This window comes from Capricornis sumatraensis, chromosome 14, assembly GCF_032405125.1.
Source record: "Capricornis sumatraensis isolate serow.1 chromosome 14, serow.2, whole genome shotgun sequence".
In the NCBI taxonomy this organism is placed as follows: domain Eukaryota; kingdom Metazoa; phylum Chordata; class Mammalia; order Artiodactyla; family Bovidae; genus Capricornis; species Capricornis sumatraensis.
In genome coordinates, this window is record NC_091082.1 from 79,550,475 (window position 1) to 79,571,553 (window position 21,079).

Below are 21,079 nucleotides of genomic sequence, written 5' to 3' on the forward strand. Positions count from 1 at the left end.
GGCTCAAGTGGTAAAGAATCTGCCTTCTAAAAGCAGGAGACACAGGAGATGTGGTTTTGCTGCCTGGGTCAGGAAGATCCCTGGAGGAGGAAATGGCAACTCACTCCACTATTCTTGCCTAAAAAGTCCCATGGACAGAGGAGCCTGGCGGGCCGCAATCTGTGGGACTGCGAAAGAATCAGACACGCAACTTAGTGATGCTCTGAGAGCATTGTACATTGGAGCAGAACAGACTCGAGAGATGTGCCTGGCTCACCTCTGCTCACACATTGTCCTTTTTCTTTCCCCCCAGTCTCTTTTTTGGCCAACCCCAGTTCTACTTTTAATTCTCTACCAACATTTCTTCGAATCTTGTTTAGGGTCCTGTCCTGCGCTTAGTCACTCAGTTGCGTCTGACTCTTTGTGACCCCATGGACTGTTGCCCGCCGGGCTCTTCCATCCATGGAGATTTTCCAGGCAAGAATACTGGAGTGGGTTGCCATGCCCTCCTCTAGGAGATCTTCCCAACCCAGGGATTGAACTTGGGTCTGCTGCACTACAGGCGGATTCTTTACCGTCTGAGCCACCAGGGAAGCCCAGTAAAGGTTATTTGAACACAAGCATTGTGATACAACAACAGTAGATCTGATAACCCAGGAATACTGAGTGGGTAGCCTATCCCTTCTCCAGGGGCTCTTCCCGACCCAGGAATTGAACCAGGGTCTCCTGCACTGCAGGCAGATTCTTTACCAGCTGAGCTATCAGCTATCAACCCTGTTGAGAGTGTTTATAAACCCCTGTTTAGGGTGATTTTTCTTTAAAGAAAACTTACTGACTGAAGTGGTAGGGGATGGGGGTACAACTCTTCAGTTTATTCCCAGTCTAGTGGGGACCATGAATGATAAACGCCAGCAGAGGATGTGAGAAGGGTCAGCTCAGGGTGTTATTTCTTGCTGTTGAGGAGCATGTAACCTGTTGAGAGAAGCTGGAAGGCTTCCTGGAGGAGATGACCGGGGTTAGTCTGGTGAGGGGTAAGGAGGAGAGTCTTGTAAGAGGAGCAATCAGGAGCAGAGGGGTGAGCTGTCAGGGACTAGCAAGGCGTTCATTATGTCCAAAGCAGAGAGTCAGCCCTGGGGAAGGGTTGAGAGCAGGAGCAAGGTGGTGACACAGGGTCTTGCCAAGGAGTTTACGTGTTGTCACACAGACAAAAAGAAGCAACCCTGGGTTTCCATTAGGTGTGTGACACGATCTGATTTTGATTTTCGAAAGAGTTCCCAGACAGCAGTGGTGAGAAGGAGAGGGAAAGGGCCTCCACTTCCACTCCTCCTGTTCTAACATCACTTGGCTGCCGTCGAGCTGTTACCTCCACCATGGCACTGAGCTGTCCATGTTCGAGTTTATTTTTAGACTCTGTGATGTTCCACTGGCGTGTTTGTCTATTCTTACAGCAGGACTGTACTGTGTTAATTGTGATAGCATAATAGTAATTATTAATCAGTTACTGTCTTTGTTCTTTTTCTTCAAGACTACCCTGTCAATTCTAGTTTCTTTGTACATGCACTAAAATTTGAGAGTTAACTTTTTAATTTCCACCGCACCCCCCACCAAAAAAAGAACACAAAACCAAAATCTTGTAGGGGTTTTGAATGGGATTATACTGAATCCAAAAACCAATTTGGAGAGAATGAAAATCTTAATATTATGTTTTCTACTTTATGACCATCAACCAGTCACATCTTTGGGTCTTTAAATTTCTCTTAGCAGTATCTAGTGGTTTTCAGCGTCAGTGTCTTACACATTTCTTAAAGTGCTATTGTTAAACTTATTCCTAGATATCTGATGTTTTTAGTGCATGTGTTGTCAGTAGGATTTAAATTTTTTTGTTTTTAATTGTTTGTTGCTGATATAAACTATTTTATTTACTGACTTTGATGCTTGCTTTGGTAACACATATACTAAAATTGTTTACTGATTTTGCAGCAAAGTTGGCAACTTTGCTTATTAATTTGAATATTTTGTAAGTTCTTCTGTATTTTTACATACACAGTGATGTCTTTGTGAATTTATTTCCAAAATCTATGCCTTTTACTTCTTTTTCTTGAATTAGTACTAGATAAGATCTCTAATGAAACGGGTTAGACAATTTTGTCTTATTGTTAACCATGGGGGGATATGTTCACTATTTCACCTTCAGTATTTTGTTGACTTTAATTGATTTTAGTTTACAAATACATACTGCTTTTTAGGTTAAGAAAGGTCTCTCATAATCTTGGTTTTATGTGAATTTTCATCATTAAGAAGTATTTAATTTTACCAGATTGCTTTTACAATTATTGAAATAATATTTTTTTCTCCTTTCTTTTGTTAATGTGATGAGTTATGTTGATTGACTTTTGAATGTTAATTAACCCTGCATTCCTGGAGTAACTCCTAATTGGTCATGATATGTTATACTCTTTTATATACTTGTATATGATTTTCTAATATTAATATTTAGGCATTTTGCATCTCTGTTCATGAGAGATATCGGCCTTTCATTTTTTTTCCTTGTGATGTCCTTGTTAAGGATACACAGGGAAGTGTACCCTTTGAAACAATTATAACATTGATGTTATTTATTCCTTAAATAATTTATCAATGAAGTTGCTTGGCTCAGAAATTTTCTTTGTGGGAAGATTTAAAATTATGATTTCAATTCCTTTAGGAAGTGTAGAACTATACAGATGTTGTTTTTTTCATTTGTGTCGGTTTTACATTGTTGAAGGTTTACCCTTTTCATCTAGTGTGCCAAATTTATTGGCAAGAAGTTACATATAATATACAATTATTATTTTTAAATGTCTGTTAAATCTAAAGTGATTTTCTTCATTTATTCTTTTTTAATTTTGTTTTTTAATTTATGTTTTTAATTGAAGGATAATTGCTTAAAAGAGTTTTGCTTTTTGTCAAACCTCAACATGAATTATTTTTTTTACTGATGTATAGTTGATTTTAGAGTGCTGTGCCAATTTATGCTGTACAGCTGAGTGACTCAATTATGAACATACAGACATTCTTTTATCTATATTTTCCATTATGGTTTATCACAGGATACTGAGTATAGTTGCTGTGCTGTGCAGTAGGACCTTGTTTATCTGTCTTATGTATGGGAATTGACATCTGCTAATCCCACACTCCCAGCCTTTCCCTGCCACTCCCCTCTCTGTCGGCAACCCCAGTCTGTTCTGTGTATGAGCTTGTTTCTGTCTCATAAATAGATTCATTTGTGCCATATTCTAGGTTACACATGTAAGTGGCATCATATGGTATTAGTCTTTCTCTTTCTGATTTACTTCATTTAGCATAGTAACCTCTAGTCGCATCCATGTTGCTGCAAATGGCCGAGTGCTACCCCGCTCCAGTACTCTTGCCTGGAAAATCCCATGGACGGAGGAGCCTGGTAGGATGCAGTCCGTGGGGTCGCTAAGTCGGACACGACTGAGCGACTTCACTTTCACTTTTCACTTTCATGCATTGGAGAAGGAAATGGCAACCCACTCCAGTGTTCTTGCCTGGAGAATCCCAGGGACGGGGGAGACTGGTGGGCTGCCGTCTATGGGGTCGCACAGAGTCGGACACGACTGAAGCGACTTAGCAGCAGCAGCAGCAGCAGCCACACCTTATTCATCCATTGCTCTGTCAGTAGACATTTAGGTTGTTTCCATGTTTTGGCTATTCTGTATGCTGCTGTTGTGAGCATAGGGATGCACGTGTCTTCTTGAATTATATCTGTTTATTCTTCATTGGTCATTTGAATCTTCTCTCTGTTCATTTTAGTCAGTTGTGGCAGGGTTTTGTCAATTTTATTAATCTTTTAAAGGTACCAATTTTGACTTAGCTAATTGTCTGTTTTCTATTTCATTGATTTTTGTTCTTATTTGTATTTTTCTTTCTTGCACTTTAAAAAAACTTAGTCTATTTCCCACCCAGCCTAATGGGATAGAATCTTTGATCATTTGAGCAAAGATTTAATATATGAATTTAAAGCTGTTTTATTCTCTAAAGACTTTTTGAAAACATCCCCCAAATTTTAATGTTAAAATCCTTTTATTTCAGTTCAGTATGCTGGGCTTCCATTGTGGCTCAGCTGGTAAAGAATCCACCTGCAATGCGGGAGACCCCAGTTCAATCCCTGGATTGGGAAGATCCTTGGAGAAGGGAAAGGCTCCCCACTCCAGTATTCTGGACTAGAGAATTCCATGAACTGTATAGTCCATGGGGTTGCAAGGAGTCAGATACGACTGAGTGACTTTCACTTACTTACTAGGGCTTCCCTGATAGCTCAGTTGGTAAAGAATCTGCCTGCAATGCAGGAGACCCTGGTTTGATTCCTGGGTCTGGAAGATCCCCTGGAGAAGGGATGGTCTTCCCACTCCAGTATTCTTGGGCTTCCCTTGTGGCTCAGCTGGTAAAGAAACCCCCTGCAATGTGGGAGACTTGCTTTCGATCCCTGGATTGGGAAGATACCCTGGAGAAGGGAAAGGCTACCCACTCCAATATTGTGGCCTGGAGAATTCCATGGACTGTAATACTCCATGAGGTCACAAAGAGTTGGACATGACTGAGTGATTTTCACTTTCTTATACTTCATTTCTATTGTGATTTTCTTTTATTTGAAAGTGTTGCCTAATTTCTAAACATTTGATAATTTTCTAATCATTATTGATTTCTAGATTATTTCTTTAGTGGTAAGAAAATATACTATATGATTTTAATTCCTTGAGTTTTATTGAGACTTGCTTTATGGCTAAATATCTAGTCTATTTTGGTAAATATTTTATATGAAGTTACAAAAAATGTATATTTTGCAGTTGAGTGTTATATTCTCTATATGATAAATAGGTCAAGTAGATTAATAGTTTTAAAAATTGTCTATATTATTATTGAATTTTGTCTGTTTGTTCTATCACATACTGAGTGAGGTTTGTAAAATCTTCAACTGTGATTGTGGAATTGTTTATTTCACCTGTTAGTTCAGTTAATTTTTGCTTTGTGTATTTTTAGAGCTATGTTGTTAGATGAATACACATGTAGGATTGTTATGTCTTCTTGTGAATGAGTCTTTTTGTTATGAAATATTCCCATTTTACTTAATATTTATTACATTTATGGAAGTACCAGACCACCTTACCTGCCTTCTGCGAAACCTGTATGCAGGTCAAGAACCAACAGTTAGAATTGGACATGGAACAACAGACTGGTTCCAAATTGGGAAAGGACTATGTCAAGGCTGTATATTGTCACCCTGTTCATTTAACTTATATGCAGAGTACATCATGAGAAATGCCAGGCTGGATAAGGCACAAGCTGGAATCAAGATTGCCAGGAGAAATATCAATAACCTCAGATATGCAGATGACACCACCCTTATGGCAGAGAGCAAAGAGGAACTGAAGAGCCTCTTGATGAAAGTGAAAGAGGAGAGTGAAAAAGTTGGCTTAAAACTCAACATTCAGAAAACTGAGATCATGGCATCTGGTCCCATCACTTCATGGCAAATAGATGGGGAAGCAATGGAAACAGTGACAGACTTTATTTTTTGGGCTCCAAAATCACTGCAGATGGTGACTGCAGCCATGAAATTGAAAGACAACTGCTACTTGGAAGAAAAGTATGACCAACCTAGACAGCATATTAAAAAGCAGAGACATTGCCAACAAAGGTCCATCTCGTCAAAGCTATGATTTTTCCAGTAGTCATGTATGGATGTGAGAGTTGGACTATTAAGAAAGCTGAGCACTGAAGAATTGATGCTTTTGATCTGTGGTGTTAGAGAAGACTCTTGAGAATCCCTTGGACAGGAAGGAGATCAAACCAGTCAATCCTAAAGGAAATCAGTCCTGAATATTCATTGGAAGGACTGATGTTGAAGCTAAAAGTCCAATCCTTTGGCCACCTGATGCAAATAACTGACTCACTGGAAAAGGAGGAGAAGGGGATGACAGAGGACCAGATGGTTAGATGGCATCACTGACTCAATGGACATGAGTTTGAGCAAGCTCTGGAAGATAGTGATGGACTTCCCTGGTGGCTCAGACGGTAAAGCGTCTGTCTAAAATGTAGGAGACCCAGGTTCGATCCCTGGGTTGGGAAGATCCCCTGGAGAAGAAAATGGCAATCCACTCCAGTACTATTGCCTGGAAAATCCCATGGACAGAAGAGCCTGGTAGGCTACAGTCCATGGGGTCGCAAAGAGTCAGACACGACTGAGCGACTTCACTTCACTTCACTTCTGGGAGATGGTGATGGACAGGGAAGCCTGGAGTGCTGTAGTCCGTGGGGTTGCAAAGAGCCAGACATGACTGAATGACTGAACAACAATTGCATTAATTTTATTTTTTTTAATTTTAACTTGTCTAGTATTCATATAGACATCAGCTTTCTTTTAGATAGTGTTTGTATGACATGGCTTTTTCTATCTCTTCCCTTTAAATTTCTTGTGTCCTTATTTTTAAGGGATATTTTTTGTAACTAAATAGCAAAGAATTGGGTCTTTATATTTTTTGAAAATCTAGTCCATCAATATTTGCCAGATAATTGGAATATTTAGTCTATTTTAGTCCCATTGTTATCATTGGTTTTATTTTGCCATCTTGCTATTTGCTTTCTATTTCTCATATCTGTTTTTAGGTTTCTTTATTCCTCTACTAATATTAATAGCTCTATTAATATTACACAAAAAGAACTTCAAAGGAAAATTATTATAAGACATATAGATTTCATAATTTTAAAATTCAATCACCAGAAATATATAATTTTTTCAAAATTCTAAAACAAAGCTGTTTCTTTGAAAACACTTAGTGATAAAGTTAATAACCCCTGGCAACACAATTAGGAAGAAAAAGAGAAAGCAAAGAAATGAAAATGAGAGGATATAACCAATATCAGGGATCAAAAATGAAAAAAGAGACACAACTATAATGTCCTACAAGCATTAAAAGATATAAGGATATTATTTATCAACTGTATGCTAAGAACTTTTATAAATTGAAACCTATAGAAAATTCATAATAAACATGGTTTACAAAATTGACTCTAGAAGTCTTCCCAGGTGGCATTAGTGGTAAAGAACCTGCCTGCCAGTGCAGGAGACATAAGAGATGTGTTTGATCCTTGGGTCAGGAAGATCCCCTGGAGGAGAGCATGGCAATCCATGTGTTCTTGCCTGGAGAATCCCATGGACAGAGGAGCCTGGTGGTTTACAGTCCGTAGGGTCGCACTGAGTTGGACATGACTGAAGTGACTTAAGACACAATAGAGCTATACTAACTTTTTCAGTTGTTTTTAATATTTACATATTGTATTTTGCCCTTGTTTAATAGAAACCCTGCTATATTTTATTTTTAGACATGTGTCTTCTAAGCAGCTTATTTTTGATACAGTCTGGCACATTTGCCTTTAATTTGAAGTATTTAATTAATGTGATATTTTGGTCTATATATTCTATCTTATTTTGCTCTTTTTTGTCCCATCTGTTCTTTCTTTCTTTTTTTTCATCTCATTTTTTGCCTTCTTTTGGTATTGATAATTTTGTGTTATTCCAGCCCTCTATTAACCTTTTATTTTCTCTTACTATTCTTTTAATGTGTACTCTGGAAAATACAGTATAATTTTTCCACTTATTATAAATTAATGCTTAATGCCTCTTCATAGATGTTGCAAGGATTTTAAAAGACTTTAAATTCTTTTACTATCTTTTTCACTTATGAACTGTTATCATCAAGTGTATATAAGTTCTATATGTATTTTCATTGTTTTGACGCCAATATTCATTTGTATCTATACTCTCTTTCATTGTTCCTTCTCCCTTCTACCATCTCCTGGTTTACATCTGAAAAGTTTTTCCTTCAAGCCAGAGAATACCCTTTAATATTTAATTTAGTCTGCTGGTGACGAATTCTCCTGAGTTTTGTTTGTCTGAAAATATCTTTATGTTGCTTTAATTCTTGAAAGATGTTTGCATTGGATATTAAATTCAAGGTTGGAAATTACTTCCTTTTGGTTATTTGGATGTACTTTCTTAATCATCTGACTTCTATTATTTTTTGAGAATTCAGTTCTGGGACTAATTGTTGTTTCATTGTAGGAATTCTGTCTTTTTTCATGTGGTTGCTTTTAAGATACTTTCTCTTTTCCTTTTTATTCTTCTCCCGCTCCTTTCCCCTTTCCTTCTTCCTACCCCCTTCTCCTTCTTCTAGTACTTTTACAGAGAAATACCTGAGGATGACCAGCATCCTCAGGGATGTTGAGGACCTTGTGGATAAGAGATAATTAATGAAGAGATGATCGACAAAGGCATTGGACAATATACTGCGAAACAGTGGGAGGTAGTGTAGATTTGGGCCTAGTAATAGAATGAGAATTTGGAAAACTCAGCAGTGGCCACAGTGGCCACAACTGGAAAAGGTCAGTTTTCATTCCAATCCCAAAGAAAGGCAATGCCAAAGAATGCTCAAACTACCGAACAATTGCACTCATCTCACACACTAGTAAAGTAATGCTCAAAATTCTCCAAGCCAGGCTTCAACAATATGTGAGCCGTGAACTCCCTGATGTTCAAGCTGGTTTTAGAAAAGGCAGAGGAACCAGAGATCAAATTGCCAACATCCGCTGGATCATCGAAAAAGCAAAAGAGTTCCAGAAAAACATCTATTTCTGCTTTATTGACTATACCAAAGCCTTTGACTGTGTGGATCACAATAAACTGGAAAATTCTGAGAGAGATGGGAATGCCAGACACCTGACCTGCCTCTTGAGAAATCTGTATGCAGGTCAGAAAGCAACAGTTAGAACTGGACATGGAACAACAGACTGGTTCCATATAGGAAAAGGAGTACGTCAAGGCTGTATATTGTCACCCTGCTTATTTAACTTCTATGCAGAGTACATCATGAGAAACGTTGGGCTGGAAGAATCACAAGCTGGAATCAAGATTGCCGGGAGAAATATCAATAACCTCAGATATGCAGATGACACCACCCTTATGGCAGAAAGTGAAGAGGAACTACAAAGCCTCTAGATGAAAGTGAAAGAGGAGAGTGAAAAAGTTGGCTTAAAGCTCAACATTCAGAAAACGAAGATCATGGCATCTGGTCCCATCACTTCATGGGAAATAGATGTGGAAACAGTGTCAGACTTAATTTTTTTGGGCTCCAAAATCACTACAGATGGTGACTGCAGCCATAAAATTAAAAGACGCTTACTCCTTGGAAGGAAAGTTATGACCAACCTAGATAGTATATTCAAAAGCAGAGACATTACTTTGCCGACTAAGGTCTGTCTAGTCAAGGCTATGGTTTTTCCTGTGGTCACGTATGGATGTGAGAGTTGGACTGTGAAGAAGGCTGAGTGCCGAAGAATTGATGCTTTTGGACTGTGGTGTTGGAGAAGACTCTTGAGAGTCCCTTGGACTGCAAGGAGATCCAACCAGTCCATTCTGAAGGAGATCAACCCTGGGATTTCTTTAGAAGGAATGATGCTAAAGCTGAAACTCCAGTACTTTGGCCACCTCATGCAAAGAGTTGACTCATTGGAAAAGACTCTGATGCTGCAAGGGATTGGGGGCAGGAGGAGAAGGGGCCGACAGAGGATGAGATGGCTGGATGGCATCACTGACTCAATGGACGTGAGTCTGAGTGAACTCCAGGAGTTGGTGATGGACAGGGAGGCCGGGTGTGCTGCAATTCATGGGGTCACAAAGAGTCGGAGACGACTGAGCAACTGAACTGAACTGAACTAAATAGAATGAGGCTGGATTAAGATTAGAGTTGGGAGTCTTCCTAGCATGAAGGAGTAAGATGAGCTTTTACTAAAAGCTGGAAGCTGAGAGACAATATGGAGAAAACCACTTTATAGGAATTGTAACTTTTGGCCAAGAAATGCAAGCAACCTATGGTGACCTAGGAGTCAGCTGGGGAAATAAATGCCCTGATCTCCCTTTTCCTTTTTTCACCCTCCAATCTCCTTATGACAACCTGGGCTACTAAGCATGAGAATAGATTTGTATGTGCATTTGGGGCTTCCCTCCTAGCTCAGTCAGTAAAAAAAATCTGCCTGCAATGCAGGAGACCCAGGTTCGGTTCCTGGGTCGGGAAGATCCCCTGCAGAAGGAAATGGCAACCCCCCCAGTATTCTTGCCTGGAGAATCCCATGGACAGGGGAGCCTGGCGGGCTACAGTCCATGGGGTCGCAAGAGTTGGACATGGCTTAGCGACTAGATGATGACAACGATGGAGTTCATAGGGATTCTTGAATCTGTGGCCCAGATGTCACATTTTATGTAGAGGAGCAAAAACAAATTTTAGGCTGAGTGGGCCACATACGGTCTCTGCTCTCCCTCTCCTTCTTTCCTGACTCTTTAAAAATATAAAAACTATTCTTAAGTCACAGGCCATATAGAAATAGGTGACTCATGAAATTTGGCTGACCCCTGTTATGGGTTGAGAGGGTTGTTTTTTTTGTTTTTTTTTTGGAGGGGGTGTCAATATTGAGGAATTCTCAGCTGTTACCTCTTGCTAACATTATTTTTTAAGTTGATTTTTATTGGAGCATAGTTGCTTTACAATGTTTTGTTAGTTTCCACTGTACAGCAAAGTGAATCAGCCATATATGTACATATGCGTGCTGGGTCATGTCTGACTCTGCGACCCCGCGGACTGACTGTGTATCCCCTCTCTTTTGGACTTCCTTCACATTCAGTTCACCACAGTGCATGAAGTAGAGCTCCCTGCTATACATAGGTTCTCGTTAGTTATCTATTTTATATATAGTATCAGTAGTGTCTATATGAAAATCCCAATCTCCCAATTCCTCCAACACACCCTTCTTTACCCCTTGGTATCCATAGATTTGGTCTCTACGTCTGTGTCTATTTCTGCTTCACACATTAAGAATATCTGTACCATTTTTCTAGATTCCGCATATATGCATTAACATACAGTGTTGGTTTTTCTCTTTCTGACTGCCTTCACTCTGGGTGCCAGTCTCTAGGTGCATCCACGTCTCTCAAGTGGCCCAGTTGCCTTTTTATGCCGAGTCGTATTCCATCGTGCGTACGCGCCGCATCTTCTTTTTCCGTTCCTCTTTCGATGGACATTTGGGTTGTCTCCGTGTCCTGGCTACTGTAAATAGTGCTCTATAACTTTATTTCTATTTTCTCTTTCCTCTCTTCTGGAATTCCCAGGGCACATGTCAACTCTTCTCACTGAATCTCCATGTTTCCTGTTTGGCTCTTGTATTTTTTTGACCTTTGGTCTTTCTATGTTGTATTGGCATATTTTTTCTGATTACTCTCCCATTACTCTCCCATTTCCCAATTCACTCTCTAGTTTTGCCTAATTACTTTTAAAAGATTTTATTGCATTCATTATTTTGGTTTATTTTTGTTTAGCATATTTGTATTTTTTAGTGTTAGACTTGTCAGTACCTTATTTTATACTTTCGGATTCTCTGCTGAAATTCTTGATATCCTGCCTTTTATTCTGTCAAATAATTATTTTAATGTCTGTATTCAGTGGCTATATAATCTGGAGTCTCTGTAGGTCCTGTCCTGTTGTATTCTATTGTTTCTCTTAATTTGTTTAGATACTGTTCCAGCTCTTCACACGCTTGGTTATTTTTGATTGTGTAGTGGACATTATATGTCAAAAACTATAAAATAGTGTGGGTCTCAGGATGGCATTCTTTTCCTCTAGAGGACATTAACATTGCTTCTTTTTTGTTGTTGTTGTTGATTCACCCAGTCATGCTTCTTACAGGTGACTTATCAGAGCACCAGCAGCCAGACTTCCCTGAATACAAATTTAAGGATTGAAGTGATTTGAGGCTGTTCTTCAATACATTTCCTAGTTTACTTTACTCTTAAGAATTGCCGCTGTGACTTCAGCCAAAAGCAGGATTACCAGGACCCTTTTCTTTGGAAGACTCCAGATTTAATTTTTGTTCTCTTAAATCCGAGAGGCTGTGAAAATCAATGCTCAGATATTTAGCCTTTTGGGGCTTCCCTGGTGGCCCAGATGGTAAAGAATCAGCCTGCAATGCAGGAGCCCCAGGTTCAGTCCCGGAGTCTTCTCTAGTATTCTTGGCTCGAGAATTCCATGGACAGAGGAGCTGGCAAAGACTGTGACACAACTGAGTGACTAACACTTTCACTGTTTCACTTTCAGCCTCTTAGCTGCCTCTATAGAACTGGCAGATACTCTGTGGCAGGAATCCCCAGCCTCCTGTGTCTAATGCCTGAGGATCTGAGGTGGAGACGATGTAATAGTAGTAGAAATAAAGTGCATAGTAAAAGTAATGTGCTTGGTTCATCTCAAAACAACCCCCCAACTTCAGTCCATGCAAAAACTGTTCTCCACGAAACTGGTCTCTGATACGAAAAAGATTGGGGATCGCTGCTCTAGAAGAAAGTCATTTCAAATACTGGACTTGTTTGGGTTTCTATCGCTTTCTAAATTTGTGTCCATAATTCTTTACTGCCTTGCTAGCTTACTGATGTATACAAGCTGATTTTTTTTAAAAAGTTTGTCTAGGATTTATAGTTGTTTTCAATGGAAGAATTTGTCTGAATTTCTTATTCCACTGTTATCAGAGGCCCAGATTATTTGTTTTGGGAAAATTATTAAAAACAGAATTATTAGGATAGTGGGAATGCACATTTTAGAAGTTGTTGATAAACACCACCAGCTTGTCAACCAATAAGATTGTATAAAAATTTGGGCTAGTTTTCTCATATCTCAACAACATCAGGTATTATTTAAAATTAGATAGGTCTAAATTAGGATTCTATTGAGATTTTATTAGGACTGTCATTTATGCTGTCTAGGTTTGAATCCAGCTTTTGCCTTTTAGTAGCCACGTGACCTGCAGCAGTTATATTTAGCTTCTCTGTGCTCAGTTTCTCATCTGGAATATTGAAATAAAGATTATACCCCCCTCATGGGGTAGAAGTGAGGTTTAAATGTGTCAATCTAGATAAAGGGAGTAGAGTAGTGCTTGGGATAACAAAATATTTGAGTGAATGTTACTTTTATAATTCTTTTAGTTATACTTTCCTGGTGGTTCAGATAGTAAAGAATCTGCCTGCAATGCAGGAGACCTGGGTTCGATCCCTGGATCAGGAAGATCCCTTGCGAAAGGAAATGGCAACCCTCTCCAGTATTCTTGCTTGAGAAATCCTGTGGACAGAGGAGCCTGGTGGGCCACAGGACACCAGTTGTGTTCCACTCTTTGCAACCCCATGGACTATAGCCAACCAGGCTCCTCTGTCCAAACAATTCTCCAACCAAGAGAATTTCCTTCTTTATTTGAGGAAAGTAAGGAGGGGTTGGCCATTTGCCCAAAGCAGAACCCTTATAAGAAGGGGCTCCAGAGACCTAGGTAGTTCTCTTTCTGCCATGCAAAGATTCAAATGAGAAGTCAGTACCAGAAGTCCACCATGCTGGCAACTTGAACTTGGACTTCTAGCCTCTAGAACTATGAGAAATAAATTTCTGTTGTTGATAAGCCACCCAGTCAGCCCAAACTGACACTATGCAACCCTCATAGAATATTATTCAGACTTAGATCATAGCTAAATTCTGTCTTGTACTACAGATCCATTGTGCATTATCCACAATTCCAAAATCTATAAAGCTGTGAAAATTGAAACCCATTTCATCGCAAAACCTCCACTGACCTGAATGTACTTAGATAAACCTGACCTGAACTGATGTGGATTATATACTTCTAGTTTTCATGTATCTTACTTAGTATAAATGCTCACGTCTTTCTGCAAAAATATTTATGTGCATGAAAATATGGTGCTGCCCAACTCTGCTCAGGGGTATTTGGTCATATATAGTATATGGACTCTATTACCTATCTGAATTCTGAAACCCATCTGAGTGTTTGGGTAAGTCATTTTGGACCTGTATGTATTAGGTAGTTGCTGCTAAGTCGCTTCAGTGGTGTCCAACTGTGTGTGACCCCACAGACGGCAGCCCACCAGGCTCCCCCGTCCCTGGGATTCTCCAGGCAAGAACACTGGAGTGGGTTGCCATTTCCTTCTCCAATACATGAAAGTGAAAAGTGAAAGTGAAGTCGCTCAGTCGTGTCCGACTCTTAGCGACCCCATGGACTGCAAGCCCACCAGGCTCCTCTGTCCATGGGATTTTCCAGGCAAGAGTACTGGAGTGGATTGCTATTGCCTTCTCCGATGTATTAGGTAGTTGTATGTATTTTAAGTGCAGGAAGCATGTCTGTAGTACTAAGTTCAGTTTCTTTTTCTTAGAACGTGTTTTAAATTAATATATACATACACATATATTTAATTTGGCTAACAGTGATAGAAAACTCAAACAACAGGCCTGGAAATAGGGCTTTATTTTTTTCTCTCACCATTACAAATATATTGGTGGACAATTGCTAATATTGATTTAGTGATGTAACTTTGTCTGGGCTGATATTTCTATGATTCTCTTGCTCTTTCCTCATGACCACAAGATGGCTGCTATAGCTCTAGCCATCATGGACGGTCATGTAATAAGCAGGAAAAAGGAACCTGTTCCCCTTTAGGAAGATTTTTGGAAGTCTATTCAATGACTTCTGCTTATATCTCATTGGTCAGAATTGTGTTATATTTTTACCCCTCTCTATAAAGGAATGAAAGAAGTGTAGTTTTTAGCTTGGTACATTGTGCCTCAATAAAATAGAGAGTCCCGAGTGATAGAAAGGGGAAATACGTACTGAGTAGACAGTTAGCAGTCCTGACTATAGTAAGAAATATCTTTTGAGAATTTAATAAATGTTTAGTAAATGAGACACCTTATCATAAGAATCATATGAACTTGGCACATCAGCACCCCATCTTATATATGAGGAAAGTGAGGCCTGGGGAGTTTGGTCATCTGTCCAAAGCAGTACTGAAACTTGAGTGGAATTGGAATACTGGCTTGTATGAGTCTAGAATACACTTTCAACCAGTCTGCTATGCATCTGCTAGGGTATAACACTGAAATGCTAGACAGACGCCAGATTGCGAACCAATTTGATTGTAAAAAAATAAGAGTTTGGACTTCCCTGGGCCTGCCACATTATTTCTAAGTGGTTTAGTTTATGTGTCTGGCTAGACAGATCCACTGACTTCATGCTATGGGTTTCTTCTCCCTTTGTTGATCCTTGGGTTTTCCTTAGCAAGACCTTGGAAAGGAGCCCATCCCTTTTGTAAAATTTATTTTAATCGGAGGATAATTATTTTACAATATTGTGTTGGTTTCTGCTGTACAACAACGTGAATCAGCTGTTCAGTTCAGTTCAGTTGCTCAGTCATGTCCGGCTCTTTGCGACCCCATGGACTGCAGCATGCCAGGCCTCCCTGTCCGCTACCGACTCCCAGAGTTTACTCAAACACATGTTCATTGAGTTGGTGATGCCATCCAACCATCTCATCCTCTGTCGTCCCCTTCTCTTCCCACCTTCAGTCTTTTCCAGCATCAAGGTCTTTTCCAGTGAGTCAGTTCTCACATCAGATGGCCAAAATATTGGAATTTCAGCCTCAACATCAGTCCTTCCAATGAATATTCAGGACTGATTTCCTTTAGGATGGACTGGTTGGGTCTCCTTGCAGTCCAAGAGTCTCCTCCAACACCACAGTTTAAAAGCATCAGTTCTTTGGTGCTCAGCTTTCTTTTTAGTTCAACTCTCATATCCATACATGACTACTGGAAAACCATAGCCTTGACTAGACGGACCTTTGTTGGCAAAGTAATGTCTCTGCTTTTGAATATGCTGTCTAGTTTGGTCATAACTTTTCTTCCAAGGAGCAAGCATCTTTTAATTTCATGGCTGCAATCACCATCTGCAGTGATTTTGGAGCCCAAAAAGGTAAAGTCTCTCACTGTTTCCGTTGTTTCCCCATCTATTTGCCATGAAATGATGGGACCAGATGCTATGATCTTAGTTTTCTGAGATCTTAGAGATCTTAGTTGAGTTGATCTTACTTGAATTTTAAGCCAGTTTTCTCACTCTCCTCTTTCACTTTCGTCAAAAGGCTCTTTAGTTCCTCTTTGCTCTCTGCCATAAGGGCGGTGTCATCTGCATATCTGAGGTTATTGATATTTCTCCTGGCAATCTTGATTCCAGCTTGTGTTTCATCCAGCCCAGCATTTCTCATGATGTACTCTGTATATAAATTAAATAAGCAGGGTGACAATATATAGCCTCGATGTACTCCTTTCCCTATTTGGAACCAGTCTTTTGTTCCATGTCCAGTTCTAACTGTTGAATCGGGTGTAAGTATACATATTCCCCCTTCAGCTGGGGCCTCCCCCTACCCAGTTCTGCCCATCTAGGTCACCACAGAGCACTGAGCTGAGCTCCCTGTGTTTTATAGCAGGTTCTCACTAGATATCTATTTTACACATGAGGCCCATTCTTTAAGACCCTGCAGAGATATCACCTTCTCCACGGAGATCCTTCCTGTGCTGATACGGTCTCTTCCTTGTTTACATTTCTACACTATTCTACGCCCATACAAAAGATACAAAATATCTATGCCCATACAAAAGATATGAAGTATCTTTATGATATAGTCATATCATTTTCTTACATGATTAATTATGGTCAAACCCAGTTACCTTAAAATGTTGCATGAATTTGCAATCATTATAATTGTGACGGTAGTGGTGGGGGCCTGGTCTCTCATAAACTTCAGGGAGCAGGGGAGAAGAATGTGTGCTCCATGGTCAGACCCCAGCCATGAGGGGCAGGGGCCCAGCCTGGAGCTTTTGAAAGTATGACCTACCTCAGAGACATGGATGGTTCCAGTGGTCCAAAGGTGGCCCCGTGAAAGCAGTGCAAATAGTGAGTGTAGATCTGAGTGTGTTGTAAACAGATTGACAGGTCACTTGGGGCTGTTTAGGAAAGAGGGCTGAAACTACATTAAAGGGAAGCATAATGAAAAAATAGAAGATAACAAATGCTAAACAATAGAGGAGAATTCCTTTTTTAGTTACATTTTTATATAACCAGACTTCTTTGAAATGGATTTGTAAAAATGAAAAGATTCTATTTGAATAGAGAAAGCAACTAACAGTATGGTAGCACTTCGAGGAAAGAATGGGACCTTGTAAAAGATGTCACTTTAAATGTTTTACAGAACCCCTTATTTATGTCTCAATCCAATAAAAGTGTTTGTTTTTTTTAAAGCAACTACTAGAACAGATGAGATAGTAAATATAAATGTGTTTTGTGCTCTTTGGGAAAAGGTATGACAGAAATGTATTACCACACTTCTATTTATTCGCTGGTTATTGATTGAATAGCACCAGAAATAGAGCTCTGTGTTTAGTGCTTTGGGAATTTTAGAAAAAATATAATTTCTTCAGGTGGACAGTTTTGAGCCAGGTCTGCAAAAAAGGAATAGCCTGAGATTGGCAGGGATCCCAGGTGGCGCAGTGGTAAAGAATCCACCTGCCAAGGCAGAAGGCGTGGGAGATGTGAATTCAGTCCCTGGGTGGGAAAGATCTCCTGGAATAGGAAACGGCAACCTACACCAGTATTTTTGCCTGGAGAATGCCAGGGACAAAGGAGCCTGGCAACCTCCAGTCCATGGGTTACAGAGAGTTAGACACGACTGACTGAGCATGCACATGTGAGATGTCAGAGAGAATTGTTGTTCAGTCAAACAGCAGCACCTTTCATCACAGACTAACCAACTGCCTGCTTGATTCTGTCTTTTACTCTCTGTCTGATGTTGGGCACATTAAGTATCCTCTCTGAACCTTGACTTCTTACGTTTAATGAGGGCAGTGTGTATCTTGCCGGATGTGGGGGAGATTAAGTTAGATAACCTGTAGACTAGTGCACTGCCTGGCACATTGTTGGCACCTGGTCACTAGTATCACTATTATTATTTCTACTGTTGTTGTTAGCCTCAGAAATGATCTAAAACAGCGTTCTCAACCTTTTTGGCACCAGTTTCATGGAAGACAATTTTTTCCAATTTTTCTACAGACTGAGGTTAGGAGAATGGTTTAAGGGTGATTCAAGCACATTACATTTATTGTGCACTTTATTTCTGTTATTATTACATTAGCTCCACCTTCAGATCATCAGGCATTAGATTCCGGGGGTTGGGGACCCTTGATCTAAAACCAGATCTAACCCCACAAAGATGCTTAGCTTTTGGAAATATTGCTGTTGGGAAGCTCATCTTTATTCTGGTGGTTACCGACATGAACCACCTGATGCTCATTCACACTCAGTCCCTTATGGAGCCTTGGCTAAAGTGAGAGGCCCCAGTTGCAGAAGAGATCCTACCCAGAGCCAGTTCTAAAGACCAGAATGGCCATGCTGAGGGCTCATTCTGCTTCTTGATTCAGGGTATCACCTGACTGCACATGAAAACCACCTAGGCTGCTTGTTCTAAATGTCATTGCCAGATGAATGGGAAAGAAGATGTGGTCTATATATACAATGGGATATTGTGTTGTTGTTGTTGTTGTTTAATTGCTAAATTGCATCAGACTCTCTGGGACTCTGTGGACTGTAGCCAACCAGGCTCCTCTGTCCAGGGAATTTCCCAGGCAAGAACCCAGTATTCTTGGGTTGCTATTTCCTTCTCCAGGGGATCTTCCTGACCCAGGGATTGAACCCCCATCTCCTGCAGAACCCTCATCCTCAGGCGGATTCTTTCCCACTGAGCCACCAGGGAACCCCACAACAGAATGTTACTCAGACATAAAAAAGAATGAACTAATGAAACATTGCCATTTGTAGCAATGTGGATGGGCCTAGAGGTTATCATAGCAAGTGAAGAAAGCCAGAAAGAGAAAGACAAATATCACAGGATATTGCTAATGTGGAATCTGAAAAAAATGATACAAGTGAACTTATTTCCAAAACAGAAGGTGACTCACAGGCATAGAAAACAAATTTATGGTTATCAAAGGGGAAAGGGGGGGGGAGGAATAAATTAGGAGTTTGGGATTAATATATACACATTCCTATCTATAAAATAGATAACCCGCAGGACCTACTGTATAGCACAGGGAACTATATGCTCAATATCTTGTAATGACCTCTAATGGAAAAGAATCTGCAAGAGAATAGTCATATATAGCTGAATCACTTTGCTGTATACTTGAAATTAACACAACACAACATTGTAAATCAATTATAATAAAATTTTTAAAAAAAATCACCTAGGTCACTTGTTGAAAATACATATTCTCAGGTTTTATCCCAGTCTAGCTGAATCTGAGTTTTGAAAATCAGTTTTAAAACTCTCCTCAGTTTGTCTGTAGCCACCCTGGCTTCTGACTAGCATTTGGAGTCACCTCAGACCACTTGGAAATTTTCCTGTCAGGCGGGAAAGTTTCCTCACTTACCTTCCAGGCTTTACCTGCTTCTCCCCTGTTTTCCTCAATCTTGGAATCTCTTTGAACATTGATCTTCTGGCTGCCTTGGCTCCCCTTCTGTCTCACAGCCTTGCCTTCTCTGAGTCCTTTACCACCCCTCCGGACTTGAATCAACACTTGCTGAACTTTAGAGAGGCAAGGTGAGCAAACAGAAGGAAAAAGAGTTCTTGCTGCCTTTGCTCTGTTGCAGACACCTCTTTGTCTTGTGGTGATGATAATAAAAACTATAAAATAGCTGCTATTTCTTGGGCACTTACCAGAGCCAAGTGTGTACTGGTCTAACTGATTTATGCTCATCATCTAATTTTATTTTACCCTCACAAGTCAATGAAGGAGTCTTCAGTTCAGTTCAGTCACTCAGTCGTGTCCGACTCTTTGCGACCCCATGGACTGTCGCACTCCAGGCTTCCCTGTGCCTCACCAATTCCTGGAGTTTACTCAAACTCATGTCCGTCGAGTGGGTGATGCCATCCAACTATCTTATCCTCTGTTGTCCCCTTCTCCTCCTGCCTTCAGTCTTTCCCCGCATCAGGGTCTTTTCCAACAAGTCAGTTCTTCGCATCAGGTGGCCACAGTATTGGACTTTCAGCTTCAACATCAGTCCTTCCGATGAATATTCAGGACTGATTTCCCTTAGGATGGACTGGTTGGATCTCCTTGCAGTCCAAGGGACTCTCAAGAGGCTTCTCCAACACCACAGTTCAAAAGCATCAATTCTTTGGTGCTCAGCCTTCCTTATAGTCCAGCTCTCACATCCATACATGACCACTGGAAAAACCATAGCCTTGATGAGATGGACCTTTGTTGGCAAAGTAATGTCTCTGCTTTTGAATATACTATCTAGGTTGCTCATAACTTTTCTTCCAAGGAGTAAGCGTCTTTTAATTTCATGGCTGCAATCACCATCTGCAGTGATTTTGGAGCCCCCAAAAATAAAGTCTCTCACTGTTTCCCCATCTATTTCCCATGAAGTGATGGGACCGGATGCCATGATCTTCGTTCTCTGAATGTTGAGCTTTAAGCCAACTTTTTCACTCTCCACTTTCACTTTCATCAAGAGGCTTTTTAGTTCCTCTTCGTCTTACTCTTATTTAATTTATTTAGGGCATTCCATATAACATACGGGATCCTAGTTCCCTGACCAGGAATCAAACCCAGGACCTGCACCGTGGAAGCACAGAGTCCCAACCACTAGACTGCTGGTGAAGTCCTCTTACTTCCATTTTAGAGGAGAGGAGATGGAGGCTTAGAGTGACAGCTGGCCAAGGAGTGAAGCTGACATTCTCACTGTTGGACTTCAATTTCCTGCTCTTCACCAGTTTGTTGATCCAGTGGTTGATATTTGTATCAATCTCTGCTGATAGATCAGGGGGACTTGAACATATAGTTGCCTTAGAACTCCTTGCCTGAGCTAAATGCACCCTTCAGTGTAGGGAAAGTGAACAAACGGATGTTGAGGTTGTTACAAAGTGCTCTGAGAGTGCAGAGGAAGGCTTTGTTAGATGGACACTCTGGGGATTTCGTAGTGGAGGTCATAAATGGTCAATGCCTTGAGGGAGAAGTCTTGTTTTGACTGATGATGCTGTAACCAGGCAGATTTTCTCTCCTCCCCTGCTGCAATGAGGATGGTTGTGAATTATGACGCCAACAATCCACTAAGGATT

General features: G+C 40.3%; 1 protein-coding gene and 1 non-coding gene across 3 annotated transcripts in view; both read left to right on the forward strand.

Moving 5' to 3' along the window:
- KCNH1 (potassium voltage-gated channel subfamily H member 1) overlaps positions 1–21,079 on the forward strand; it is a 420,328-nt gene that overhangs the window by 108,495 nt on the left and 290,754 nt on the right. The gene's annotated exons all lie outside the window — the stretch shown is intronic.
- On the forward strand, positions 6,040–6,111 carry TRNAF-AAA (transfer RNA phenylalanine (anticodon AAA)). Its single transcript has one exon. It is a non-coding gene; the product is annotated as a tRNA-Phe (tRNA).